Source organism: Pinus tabuliformis, chromosome 9 (assembly GCF_031772625.1).
Source record: "Pinus tabuliformis cultivar Carrire ecotype Pingquan chromosome 9, CPIR1, whole genome shotgun sequence".
In the NCBI taxonomy this organism is placed as follows: Eukaryota; Viridiplantae; Streptophyta; class Pinopsida; order Pinales; family Pinaceae; genus Pinus; species Pinus tabuliformis.
Genome location: NC_142307.1, coordinates 1215153729 through 1215168514, shown reverse-complemented (window position 1 = coordinate 1215168514; position 14786 = coordinate 1215153729). Strand labels below are relative to the sequence as shown.

Genomic DNA, 14786 nt, shown 5'->3' with positions numbered 1-14786 from the left:
AAAACAGTCAATTCGCCTACTTTTATCCTCGGTCAATGCTTCAAACAGGATTGGCGCTCCATATGTCAGCCATCAGAAGATTTTTAGGAATACGATGTTTTATTTTAGCATAGATGAAACAACCTTTTCTAATTTTTGTAATTGTAGTTAAAACAGCGCCCCTGTTTTGGGCAGCAATTTATTATTGATTGTATTAAAAATTCATTTTGAGGAGCGTAGAGAGGGGAGAGGGGAGTTTTTTCTGAGCGCTGAGAGTTGCTGTAGCGTAGCAGAGCTTCATTTTACAGTCATTGGCAGATGATTTTTAATGAAAATTTCACAGCTCTGTTTGCTGAGATTCATGTGGTATGTTGATTTAGCATAAGTTTTTCCCTTTGTCTCATATGTAAACTGTTTTGTTTCATTCACCTCATGATCATATCTATTTGAGCAAATGAAGTGATTAGGTAGGAATTCATAGTATTATATGCTCCTCCTATAAGTTTGTTCAACTCAATGTTTTCTTCTGTTTAAGGAGGATTCGAAGTATTATTTGCCCTCCTTAGCTCCTCACCAGTCTTGCCATCCCATTTGAAACCAGATTTGGTGTTAAATTGCATGCCTACCTTGCCTCAGTTGATAACCTGTGTAGTCATTATATTTCTCTGTTTCAAGCTGTGATTTTGCCCATGCAGCCCAGAAAAGCCCCGTCATTCCATTAAAAAACCCCAAAAATCATTAAATCAACCCCCCTTATCAATTTACTAGCCTAAAATCTTTATTATTAATTGGTCAGCCTAATCATATTGAAAGATCTATCGAATCTGACCCGAGAGAGCCTTCTCATACCTCGTAGGGCTAGCTACGAGGTGAAATGGTTTGATGTAGCCTTGAAGGTTTACCTTCCTCAGCCTAGGGTGAAATCTCAAGCGCTAACATAGTGGCGACCATACTGGGGAAGAACAACTTGTCTGTTGATTGATGTGTTTGTTTCATAAGTCTTAGACGGAGCCTGAAGTTACGCCAGAAGCCTTCGAAAACGCTCCTGTTTTACATCAGCGTTAGTAGATAAACGCTGCTTCAGTCAATCTCCGTGAGCTTGTGAATACGACCACTTCGATTGCATTTTACCCCAGTACATATATCAAGTTCAGATCTGATGCTGATGGTGGACAGCAGTCAGACACTTATGCAGGCTGAACCATTCACCTGGCGACTCCAACTCGATCCAGACATTCCAGTGCCTGTTGATATGTTCATGCAATGGTAGGGTATGTGGCAGACCCTGCACTTTGTGAAGCTCTAGATGGCGTTAGAGAGTTGTTAGCGGATATTGAAATTAATGAAAAAATTTTCAGTATTTTCTTTCAATGTTTGAAATCTCCGAAGCTTCATCTTGAAGGCAAAATTAGATTTTATGAGTTAGTTGTTGAAAGAGTTGAAAATGAGATTCAGTATCTCGATGAGCAAATTCAGTCTTATGATTTCCAAGACCCTAAAAAGTTCTTGGAAATCCTTCCTCCTTCGCAACAAGAAACAACAGACTTGCCTATAGATGTATACATTGATAATGTGCAGCTGGAAGTATGCATTGCAGAGTTGGGGCAGCCAACAGAGTCCCGTGTCCGTGATCCTATTGTGGCATACATGGACACATTTTTCAGTTTGATTGACAGATCAGGCTATCTTTTCCATGACCAGGGTCATTATGAGCATGAAGGGCTGCCAACAACTGCATCTGTGACTTCGTGGCAGCATTCTCAAGCGGCTTCATTGTCAGGTTTAATTGAATGGTTAATATGGCATTATCGCATTACCTGATCTATTGTTTGTACAGCAGATTAGAGTAGATTTTGTACATAAATAAGCAGCTATAAGGGCAGCATCTTGTTTCAGTTGGCTTTTAGATTGTTTTAGTTCAGTTTCAGTGTGAAAATAAATCAAGAGTTGTGTTGATGATGACTCCATTGCCCAATGGTGGAGGCACGGTCTGCTCTCCCAAAGTTCTGCGGTTCTTGGCACCTCCACGGAGCGGCAGCTGCCATCCCAAATGGAGCCGATGTTAGACTCCGTCTCATGTCAGAGATTGATTCTTCTTCAAAACCCTGTTTTGAAGAAGAAATCATTAATATGTTGCTTTTTTTATGTAATTTGTTTTTTAGCTCTTCAACTGGCAGCGACTTCAAAAGCCCCTATCCCTGCACAAGCACAATTCAGAATATCATTAGCAATCAGAGGCAAAAAACTATGTGGAGAAAATACCAATTGCAGCAGTATCAATTGCACAAGTTCATGGTGGTATTTTGAAAGATGGTACACGGATGGTCGTAAAGATGCAACACTTGCAAATAGGGACAATGATGCGTTATGGTCTTCGTAATCTTGCTTGGATAGTTTATGGAGACAATAAAAGGGAACCTTGAAAAGAATAATTCAGACATATTGTAAGCCCCTGCCTACAAAATAAGCAGTGGAACCCTCCTTCATCAGGAACGTGTCATTGGTGTTTTAGATTGGGAATTGTTAACATTGGGGGACCCAATGTCTGATGTTGCTTACAACTGCATGTGTTTTCTCATCAACAACGAGTTTCCAGTTCCTCAATATGGCTTTGATAATGGGATAATGCCAGAAGGAGTTCCTTCTCTGGAAGAGTATTTGGCGAATTATTGTGCTGCAGCTGGTGTCCAGTGGCCTGCTAAAGATTGGAAGTTTTATATTGCATTCTCTCTTTTTCGTTCAGCATCTATTTTTGCGGGGGTTTGTCATAGGTGGTTGAAGGGAAATGCCTCAAGGGGGAACGTGCCAAGTCTGCTGGACGCTTAGCTATATATTTTATTGATACAGCTTGGAAGTTTATAAGTAGGGATTCAGTACTTCCAGACAGGCCACCATCTTCTGCTTTTGGAAATGTACCATTGGAAACAGATGTCTCTTTATCCCATATTCCAGCATACTCTCAAGATATGACCATCAAAGGAAATGGGTTTGTTCCTAGTGCAAGAGTACAGGAATTAAGAAAGAAGCTGATGAAAGAAAATTCGATATTCATATCAAGGATAGGCATGAGAGCTTGTTGCTTGGGGCTGGTCTTTCCAATCTTGAATATTCGTATCTTTGTGAAATCATGGGTCGCTCAGCTTGGGCTCCTCAAATTTTTCAACTCCTGGTAGAAAGAGCCTTGACTGTTTTTGGTTTCGATGATGCTCCTCATGGCCATGCAGAGATTGTCTTTGAGAATGTGTAGGTTCCTATCAAAAATGTCATTCTGGGAGAAGGCCGTGGTTTTGAGATTGCACAAGGACGGTTGGGTTCAGATCGATTACATCATTGTATGAGATTAGTTGGTGCTGCCGAACGTGGCATTGAAATGATGGTAAAAAGAGCACTCCAAAGAAAAGCCTTTGGCAAGTTGATCGCACATCATGGATCATTCTTATATGATCTTGCCAAGTGTCGTTTAAAAATAGAGAAAACAAGATTTTTGGTACTGGAAGCTGCAAATCAATTGGACTTGTTTGGCAATAAAGTTGCCAGAGGAGCAATTGCCATGGCTAAGGTTGCAGCTCCAAACATGGCTTTGAAAGTACTTGATACAGCAATCCAAGTTCATGGTGCCGCGGGTGTAAGCACAGACTTTGCACTTTCCTACCTCTGGGCTTCTGCTCGAACTTTGCGATTAGCGGATGGCCCTGATTAGGTCCATCTTGGGACTATAGCAAAGCTTGAATTGTCTAGAGCAAGGCTCTGAGATCAAGTTAGTATGTTTTATCTAAAAAAGTCCATCGAAAGCATTCATCTCAACTAGATAACATTCTCAGAAAAAAACAAAATTTGGGGAAGGATACTTACAGGAGGACATGAAGAATGTTAAATTCTATATTTTGGTATGTTCCAACTTGTAAGTTTATTTGAGAACTACCGTAGGGTGAAGCAGAGCATAAAGTTTCCATGATCCAAAGGGAACTATAATTTGTAAATAAAAAAAAAAACTATCTTTCGAAAGTCACCAGCTGTGTTTCTAGAAGACAGACATACAAACCAATGATCCGGATTCTGTTCCGTTTCCATTAATGAAGATTGGGAAAGGGTGAACGTGTCTCAACATAGAGACATCTGTCATAAGCAGCGATTTAGGAACGAATTTTGTCTATTTTGATCCTCTGCTCTCGGAACAGTGATAATGAAGAACGACATCTGTCACAGCAGAAAAACAGTCAATTCACCTACTTTTATCCTCGGTCAATGCTTCAAACAGGATTGGCGCTCCATATGTCAGCCATCAAAAGATTTTTAGGAATACGATGTTTTATTTTAGCATAGATGAAACAACCTTTTCTAATTTTTGTAATTGTAGTTAAAACAGCGCCCCTGTTTTGGGCAGCAATTTATTATTGATTGTATTAAAAATTCATTTTGAGGAGCGTAGAGAGGGGAGAGGGGAGTTTTTTCTGAGCGCTGAGAGTTGCTGTAGCGTAGCAGAGCTTCATTGTACAGTCATTGGCAGATGATTTTTAATGAAAATTTCACAGCTCTGTTTGCTGAGATTCATGTGGTATGTTGATTTAGCATAAGTTTTTCCCTTTGTCTCATATGTAAACTGTTTTGTTTCATTCACCTCATGATCATATCTATTTGAGCAAATGAAGTGATTAGGTAGGAATTCATAGTATTATATGCTCCTCCTATAAGTTTGTTCAACTCAATGTTTTCTTCTGTATAAGGAGGATTCGAAGTATTATTTGCCCTCCTTAGCTCCTCACCAGTCTTGCCATCCCATTTGAAACCAGATTTGGTGTTAAATTGCATGCCTACCTTGCCTCAGTTGATAACCTGTGTAGTCATTATATTTCTCTATTTCAAGCTGTGATTTTGCCCATGCAGCCCAGAAAAGCCCCGTCATTCCATTAAAAAACCCCAAAAATCATTAAATCAACCCCCCTTATCAATTTACTAGCCTAAAATCTTTATTGTTAATTGGTCAGCCTAATCATATTGAAAGATCTATCGAATCTGACCCGAGAGAGCCTTCTCATACCTCGTAGGGCTAGCTACGAGGTGAAATGGTTTGATGTAGCCTTGAAGGTTTACCTTCCTCAGCCTAGGGTGAAATCTCAAGCACTAACATAGTGGCGACCATACTGGGGAAGAACAACTTGTCTGTTGATTGATGTGTTTGTTTCATAAGTCTTAGACGGAGCCTGAAGTTACGCCAGAAGCCTTCGAAAACGCTCCTGTTTTACATCAGCGTTAGTAGATAAACGCTGCTTCAGTCAATCTCCGTGAGCTTGTGAATACGACCACTTCGATTGCATTTTACCCCAGTACATATATCAAGTTCAGATCTGATGCTGATGGTGGACAGCAGTCAGACACTTATGCAGGCTGAACCATTCACCTGGCGACTCCAACTCGATCCAGACATTCCAGTGCCTGTTGATATGTTCATGCAATGGTAGGGTATGTGGCAGACCCTGCACTTTGTGAAGCTCTAGATGGCGTTAGAGAGTTGTTAGCGGATATTGAATTTAATGAAGAATTTTTCAGTATTTTCTTTCAATGTTTGAAATCTCCGAAGCTTCATCTTGAAGGCAAAATTAGATTTTATGAGTTAGTTGTTGAAAGAGTTGAAAATGAGATTCAGTATCTCGATGAGCAAATTCAGTCTTATGATTTCCAAGACCCTAAAAAGTTCTTGGAAATCCTTCCTCCTTCGCAACAAGAAACAACAGACTTGCCTATAGATGTATACATTGATAATGTGCAGCTGGAAGTATGCATTGCAGAGTTGGGGCAGCCAACAGAGTCCGGTGTCCGTGATCCTATTGTGGCATACATGGACACATTTTTCAGTTTGATTGACAGATCAGGCTGTCTTTTCCATGACCAGGGTCATTATGAGCATGAAGGGCTGCCAACAACTGCATCTGTGACTTCGTGGCAGCATTCTCAAGCGGATTCATTGTCAGGTTTAATTGAATGGTTAATATGGCATTATCGCATTACCTGATCTATTGTTTGTACAGCAGATTAGAGTAGATTTTGTACATAAATAAGCAGCTATAAGGGAAGCATCTTGTTTCAGTTGGCTTTTAGATTGTTTCAGTTCAGTTTCAGTGTGAAAATAAATCAAGAGTTGTGTTGATGATGACTCCATTGCCCAATGGTGGAGGCACGGTCTGCTCTCCCAAAGTTCTGCGGTTCTTGGCACCTCCACGGAGCGGCAGCTGCCATCCCAAATGGAGCCGATGTTAGACTCCGTCTCATGTCAGAGATTGATTCTTCTTCAAAACCCTGTTTTGAAGAAGAAATCATTAATATGTTGCTTTTTTTATGTAATTTGTTTTTTAGCTCTTCAACTGGCAGCGACTTCAAAAGCCCCTATCCCTGCACAAGCACAATTCAGAATATCATTAGCAATCAGAGGCAAAAAGCTATGTGGAGAAAATACCAATTGCAGCAGTATCAATTGCACAAGTTCATGGTGGTATTTTGAAAGATGGTACACGGATGGTCGTAAAGATGCAACACTTGCAAATAGGGACAATGATGCGTTATGGTCTTCGTAATCTTGCTTGGATAGTTTATGGAGACAATAAAAGGGAACCTTGAAAAGAATAATTCAGACATATTGTAAGCCCCTGCCTACAAAATAAGCAGTGGAACCCTCCTTCATCAGGAACGTGTCATTGGTGTTTTAGATTGGGAATTGTTAACATTGGGGGACCCAATGTCTGATGTTGCTTACAACTGCATGTGTTTTCTCATCAACAACGAGTTTCCAGTTCCTCAATATGGCTTTGATAATGGGATAATGCCAGAAGGAGTTCCTTCTCTGGAAGAGTATTTGGCGAATTATTGTGCTGCAGCTGGTGTCCAGTGGCCTGCTAAAGATTGGAAGTTTTATATTGCATTCTCTCTTTTTCGTTCAGCATCTATTTTTGCGGGGGTTTGTCATAGGTGGTTGAAGGGAAATGCCTCAAGGGGGAACGTGCCAAGTCTGCTGGACGCTTAGCTATATATTTTATTGATACAGCTTGGAAGTTTATAAGTAGGGATTCAGTACTTCCAGACAGGCCACCATCTTCTGCTTTTGGAAATGTACCATTGGAAACAGATGTCTCTTTATCCCATATTCCAGCATACTCTCAAGATATGACCATCAAAGGAAATGGGTTTGTTCCTAGTGCAAGAGTACAGGAATTAAGAAAGAAGCTGATGAAAGAAAATTCGATATTCATATCAAGGATAGGCATGAGAGCTTGTTGCTTGGGGCTGGTCTTTCCAATCTTGAATATTCGTATCTTTGTGAAATCATGGGTCGCTCAGCTTGGGCTCCTCAAATTTTTCAACTCCTGGTAGAAAGAGCCTTGACTGTTTTTGGTTTCGATGATGCTCCTCATGGCCATGCAGAGATTGTCTTTGAGAATGTGTAGGTTCCTATCAAAAATGTCATTCTGGGAGAAGGCCGTGGTTTTGAGATTGCACAAGGATGGTTGGGTTCAGATCGATTACATCATTGTATGAGATTAGTTGGTGCTGCCGAACGTGGCATTGAAATGATGGTAAAAAGAGCACTCCAAAGAAAAGCCTTTGGCAAGTTGATCGCACATCATGGATCATTCTTATATGATCTTGCCAAGTGTCGTTTAAAAATAGAGAAAACAAGATTTTTGGTACTGGAAGCTGCAAATCAATTGGACTTGTTTGGCAATAAAGTTGCCAGAGGAGCAATTGCCATGGCTAAGGTTGCAGCTCCAAACATGGCTTTGAAAGTACTTGATACAGCAATCCAAGTTCATGGTGCCGCGGGTGTAAGCACAGACTTTGCACTTTCCTACCTCTGGGCTTCTGTTCGAACTTTGCGATTAGCGGATGGCCCTGATCAGGTCCATCTTGGGACTATAGCAAAGCTTGAATTGTCTAGAGCAAGGCTCTGAGATCAAGTTAGTATGTTTTATCTAAAAAAGTCCATCGAAAGCATTCATCTCAACTAGATAACATTCTCAGAAAAAAACAAAATTTGGGGAAGGATACTTACAGAAGGACATGAAGAATGTTAAATTCTATATTTTGGTATGTTCCAACTTGTAAGTTTATTTGAGAACTACCGTAGGGTGAAGCAGAGCATAAAGTTTCCATGATCCAAAGGGAACTATAATTTGTAAATAAAAAAAAAAACTATCTTTCGAAAGTCACCAGCTGTGTTTCTAGAAGACAGACATACAAACCAATGATCCGGATTCTGTTCCATTTCCATTAATGAAGATTGGGAAAGGGTGAACGTGTCTCAACACAGAGACATCTGTCATAAGCAGCGATTTAGGAACGAATTTTGTCTATTTTGATCCTCTGCTCTCGGAACAGTGATAATGAAGAACGACATCTGTCACAGCAGAAAAACAGTCAATTCGCCTACTTTTATCCTCGGTCAATGCTTCAAACAGGATTGGCGCTCCATATGTCAGCCATCAGAAGATTTTTAGGAATACGATGTTTTATTTTAGCATAGATGAAACAACCTTTTCTAATTTTTGTAATTGTAGTTAAAACAGCGCCCCTATTTTGGGCAACAATTTATTATTGATTGTATTAAAAATTCATTTTGAGGAGCGTAGAGAGGGGAGAGGGGAGTTTTTTCTGAGCGCTGAGAGTTGCTGTAGCGTAGCAGAGCTTCATTGTACAGTCATTGGCAGATGATTTTTAATGAAAATTTCACAGCTCTATTTGCTGAGATTCATGTGGTATGTTGATTTAGCATAAGTTTTTCCCTTTGTCTCATATGTAAACTGTTTTGTTTCATTCACCTCATGATCATATCTATTTGAGCAAATGAAGTGATTAGGTAGGAATTCATAGTATTATATGCTCCTCCTATAAGTTTGTTCAACTCAATGTTTTCTTCTGTTTAAGGAGGATTCGAAGTATTATTTGCCCTCCTTAGCTCCTCACCAGTCTTGCCATCCCATTTGAAACCAGATTTGGTGTTAAATTGCATGCCTACCTTGCCTCAGTTGATAACCTGTGTAGTCATTATATTTCTCTGTTTCAAGCTGTGATTTTGCCTATGCAGCCCAGAAAAGCCCCGTCATTCCATTAAAAAACCCCAAAAATCATTAAATCAACCCCCCTTATCAATTTACTAGCCTAAAATCTTTATTGTTAATTGGTCAGCCTAATCATATTGAAAGATCTATCGAATCTGACCCGAGAGAGCCTTCTCATACCTCGTAGGGCTAGCTACGAGGTGAAATGGTTTGATGTAGCCTTGAAGGTTTACCTTCCTCAGCCTAGGGTGAAATCTCAAGCGCTAACACCGGCGATGGAGTGATTGGCACAACAGACACGAAATCGACAAAGGCTACATCCAAAAAGGCCCGTAATATTTCAAGTCAAAATGCAAAAGATGAACTTCTTGCTTCGGAAGTAAATGCCGTATCAACAGATAAAGGCAAAGAAACCAAACAACCAGGGAGCAAGAAGAAAGGCAAAGGGAAGAAGAAGAAATAGGAGGAATCATCACCTGAAAAGTCTTCTTCAAAACCTCCTGGAGATAGGAAACCAAAAAATCCATGCCTCATATGCAATGAGGATCATTGGACTGCAAATTGTCCACACAGAGCTGAGGTTAAAAAATTCTTCAAGAATTCGAAAACCTCCGCAGTGTTAACTGATCCGTTTCCAAATCCAGGAACAAATCTGGTTGAAAGTGAAAATGCTTCCCCGTCCCAAGTGCTAATGTTGTCGGTTTCAAAACAGCAAAATGATGCTTTGATATCGACAAGGAACAAAGATTATGGGAATCCACAGCTGTCGAACAACAAGGATAAAGATCAACCTAGTAGTTCGACAACAACTTCGACAGAAGTTGCGCCACCCATCATTCCTGAATTGACAATAAAACCGCCAAAGGGAGTAGTACACAAGTCGACGTTTAATCCCCGCGCTAGAGCGGCACAACATTATAATATAGTGGAAGATTTGGCCCAATCGCCATCCGCTATGTCGACTCTTGAAGTACTACAGAATTGCCCATCCCAAAGGCAGGCTTTATTATCAGCCATTGGTGGGATAGACCCAAAGGATTCCAATCTTGTATCCTTCGACCATAAAGGATATGATCCTCAATTACCAGCTCAACTAGCTTTCCTTGTTCAATTGAAAGCCCTCAACAAAACTGTTCATCGAACAATTATTGATGAGGGGGCATCTACATGCATTATGTCGATGAAACTAGATCCAGGGTCCTCTATCTCATCCAATCGTTTGCTCAAGCATGTGCCTAACCATGTGAAAATGTGATTTGAAGTCAAACATGGGAAGACATTGTCTAATTACCAGCCAATAATGTAAGTTATTAACAAACGTGAGAGAAATCACCAATAATGATAATGATTCTCAAGGTACTACAGTACATTCTGCATGGCATGAATATATGTTTTGATGTCGAACACCATACAAAGTCATTCGGTCGAAGGCCTGTGATGTCAACCTGTCGCCGGAAGTGAGGAACTTGCCACTGATGTATGCAAGCCTCAAGTTACTGAAGGGTGTTTCTAAGTCAACTTCTTAGATAATGTGCTAATGTCAACAAGAAGTGACTCGTCGCAAGAGGGCCTTGATGTATCCCCCATCAACGACACGAAACAAGTGTAATGATTTTGAAGACATAATGTGACTAATGACACAATGTTTAGGAATGGCAGTCATGAAAATAAAGGTTTATGAGTATTGCAAAGGATGAAGTTTACTAAGTGACTTCCCTTGAACATGTCGGCGACACTGAATGAATTGGTAGCATTGACCCAAAACCGAAGTGATTGATGGTGTGATAGACCATAGGTATGATAACCATCAAGCAGATAACCCAACCCAAATAGTCACAGAGATGAAGTGAAAGTGTCATGTTCAAGAGCGACTTCCTACCATAAAGTGATTTATCCCTTTTCCCATTTTCCCCATTCATTGCTGACCAGTACCTCTTTATTTTTTAACAATCTTGAGGAGGATAACATATGCTTGATTTATAATTCTACCCTTTGGGTGAATCCATCACTATGTGATGTTTTAACGAGTCTAGCGAAGGTGAAACTCGATCTTGTCATGATGGACAAGTTTGTCGCTATTTGATGCTTTAACAAGTTTAACGACAATGAGAAATCAGTCCTTTCCATGTTTAGAGAGTTTGAAAAGGGACAAAAAGAAAACTCCACAAGTTCTTTTTCATAAATTTGTCTCTCAAGTCTGAAAAAGTGTAAAATAATACAAGAGAGAACCTATTGACCATGTTCAATCAATGTATTCCTTTTTGGTAAGTAATCTATCTCAGTTCGGAAAAGGGTTAAACTTATACTGAGTAGATGTTGTTTCCAATCTGTTTATGAGCTAAAAAGGACAAGCGCCCGACAATATTTTCATCTTTTGAGAGTCTGAAAAGAGCTGAAAGAGGACTCTAGGGGTTTCCTTTTTCGAAGTTTAACAAAGCTCAAAAAAGAGATAAAAGTATGCTCTGTGGTCAAAAGTACATTTTACGATCATGCACGTCAAAGTCACTATGTCAGCTATAAACCTACTTAAAGAACCACCAAATGGATTAAACATACTTGTTTCATTGGTAAAAATAGGTAAAAACTATATTTTATTCATTTAATGAACATTAAATAACCATAAAACAAGAATTTACCAAGCCATTTTACCATTTGACATTTACCATTCAGTTTTGTGCTCTGAACCAGTTTTTTACCTCAAACTTCAGCAGTTGATTATGGGAGATTATGTGGATCATTCTTCGTGTTGTCAGGACCAGGTAGGAGATATACCTCTTCTCTTTCATTTAAGGTCATTCTTTTTCAATTTCAGGCAAATTTTTTAGGGTTTTTGGGTCCCTAGGGTAAATATATCACGCCTTCAGATCAGCGCAGCCTTATGCATCGAAAATTGCACTGTAAAGCAATCAAACAAAAGGGAAATTTCTCTGCATTTCCTTGTCTATAGATCAGGGGTGTGTTGGGGGCAATTTAGAAATTTGATTCATCATTTCTACCCAAAATATCTTTAGTTTTTTGCATGAAATGGATCCTAACTAAGCCTATGGTGTGATTTCAGACTTTGATCGGATCAGAATGGCTATCACATGGCATGAAAGAGAACATGAAGAACAGGATATGATTGCCCTAAATGATCCTGGTACTATTGAGGCCCTCAGAGATTGTGGATTACTCAAATATTTCAGGTTATCCGGGATGAGGCAACAGTTAGAACTATTACAATTCTTGGTTCATTCATGGGATCCAGCAGAATAGGTTTTTCACATAGGGGACAAAGTGCTCCCTATATTGATCGATGATATTTACTTTGTCACAAGATTGTGAAGATGTGGTGCCCCCATTTCTCTTTCAGGTTCTACCCGTGGGGGTGAATCAGTGAGGGACTACATTCGGCAATTATGTCGGCCAAGTATAAGGCCTAGCAAAGATGGAAAGATAAACATCAGGGATGTTCGTGATATGACCTAATGAACAATCCTTTTTACTATCGCAAAGTTGGTTGGTAGCATGACACTTCATGTCACGAATAGATCATACATGCATTATGCGCCCGAGTGCCTCGAGCCAACTATGTTCAACTAGTGTGAGGCAGTGTTCTCTTTGATGAAAGAGCAGTTGACTAAAGTAAAAAGTGGTAAGACAAAAAATTTCAGCTATGGATTGATCTTGATCACTTTTACTTTGGAGATAATTCCATTGATGCAACCTCAACATGTGACACTGAGTTTAACTCATCCTAGAGATCCACAGATGCAGAGATGGGTAGAGTTGATGGCTAGACATGCTGGTCAATCATAAATCTCATTTTCTACCGCATTCTTCAGTTGTCTCCGTTGACAACATATTGTCATAGAGGATCATCCATATGCAGGGATGGATTTCCGTCGAGATCCAGATTTGAGATTACCAATGGGTGCTCAATGGGATGCTATAGGTAAATTGTTTTGACCATGTATTTTTATTTTTTGAGTTTTTACATGTTTTTGTGTTTTTTGATGTTTCCAAGACTAAACTAAAAATGTTCTCATGTATACAGATGTTGGCACTGTTTGACCAATGGGTCATCAACCGGAGGTAGGTGAACTAGCGGGGAGAAATGTCGGAAGAGCAATTCTTTAGGATCTAGATCTGATCGAGACATTGGCGGAGTTGCGGCATCATATAGAGGGGTTAACCCTTGGTATACCAGATGTTTGGATCAAGGATTTACCGATGAGACTACAACACCATACTATTGGTGTACCAAATCGTTGGATAAGGCTATTACGCATGATATCTCAGGAAGTGACCTGTTATCATGAGCATCATTAGATCTACTTAGGATGATTTACTATATGCATTTTGAGGTTTTGAGGTCAGATGACCAACATGTCTTAGACACAAATTTTTGTAAAAACTTTGAACATCTATCTATTTTACTTTCAGTGTTTTTGTATGGTTATGTGTAATCCTATTCAACTGTTGATGTGAATTGAAAAATTACTATTTACATATGTCGTAAATGTATGTTTAACACGTAATTTGCTAAAGGATCAGTCAATGTGTTAAAGTTTTTGGAAATGTGTTGATATTAAATGTAATCAAAATGTCCTTCCAAGAGATGAAATCTAAGGAATATACGATGAATAGTTGGATTTCGGATGGTATAAACATTTGTAAGTTGTAGTACGACAAGTTGTGAGTCTAGCCTAATGATGATTCGGAAAATGCCATGTGAAATGGCATCAGAGAGGAGTTCGATCAATGCGCTATACTTAGCGATATTGTTCATAGAACGACCGATACAAATCCCTTGAAAACTCACTAAATCACCACTTGGAGTGAATATGGCCCATGCTGCAGAGGATAGGTTCTATGTACTATGACTAGTGCCATCGACATAACCAACAAATGGTTCCAAATATTCTGACATCTGCAACAAATGCAAAGTAGATTACTAACCACATAAAAACTCTAAAAGTCACACTGTGACACACACACACGAAATCAAAGCATATATACAGTGTTTTTACTACGCACAATCAAGCATAGTAACGTTTAAGATATAGCCCATTTCGGGGCTACGACAATGGAATTCCATCATAATCAACCAACTCGTAAGCGCCTTTTGCCAAAACACGCTTGACAATGTAGGGGCCCATCCATAGTGGTTAGAATTTTCCTGTTCCTAATTTATTAGCTTCCTGATCATAAAGCAAGACCAAGTCTCCTTCTAAGAATATGCGAGGCTTGACATTGTGGTCATATTGCGCCTTGATTCATTTCTTATGTGCTCCGTTGGCTAATGCAGCGTCAAGGCATGTTTCATCTAGATGGATGAGTACTAAGAAAGGTGCTTCCTCATCAGAAGTGTTAGGTAATGAGTAAATTGCGAGTTTTAGTAATGAAATCTCATAGTGTATTGGCAAGATTGCCTCAAGACCATACACCAATTGGAAAGTTGTGAATCCAGCTCTGTTTCTTACCGAGGTTCGGTAAGCCCACAAAGCTAAGTACAGGATCAAATTCCAGTTTCGTTTGTGAACTCCTATCATTCGTTGAAGCATTCACTTAAGGAATTTGTTGATGGCTTCAACTTTTCCATTAGTCTGTGGATAATAAGGAGTAGAACTATCATGTGAGAGTCCTAACTTGGAATTTAATTCAGTCATTATGTGATTGCAAAAATGTGAACCATGATCTGTAACTATAGCTTGTGGTACACCAAACCATGCAACCACATGGTTGAAGAAAAAAAGTGCAGTTGTCTCACCACTGTTG

At 39.6% G+C, this 14786-nt stretch overlaps 2 pseudogenes; both read left to right on the top strand.

The window, feature by feature from the left end:
- The first annotated feature begins 1549 nt into the window (after positions 1–1549).
- Positions 1550–3989, top strand: LOC149152912 (putative acyl-CoA dehydrogenase IBR3; annotated as a pseudogene).
- Positions 3840–7989, top strand: LOC149152911 (putative acyl-CoA dehydrogenase IBR3; annotated as a pseudogene).
- Positions 7990–14786: the final 6797 nt, after the last annotated feature.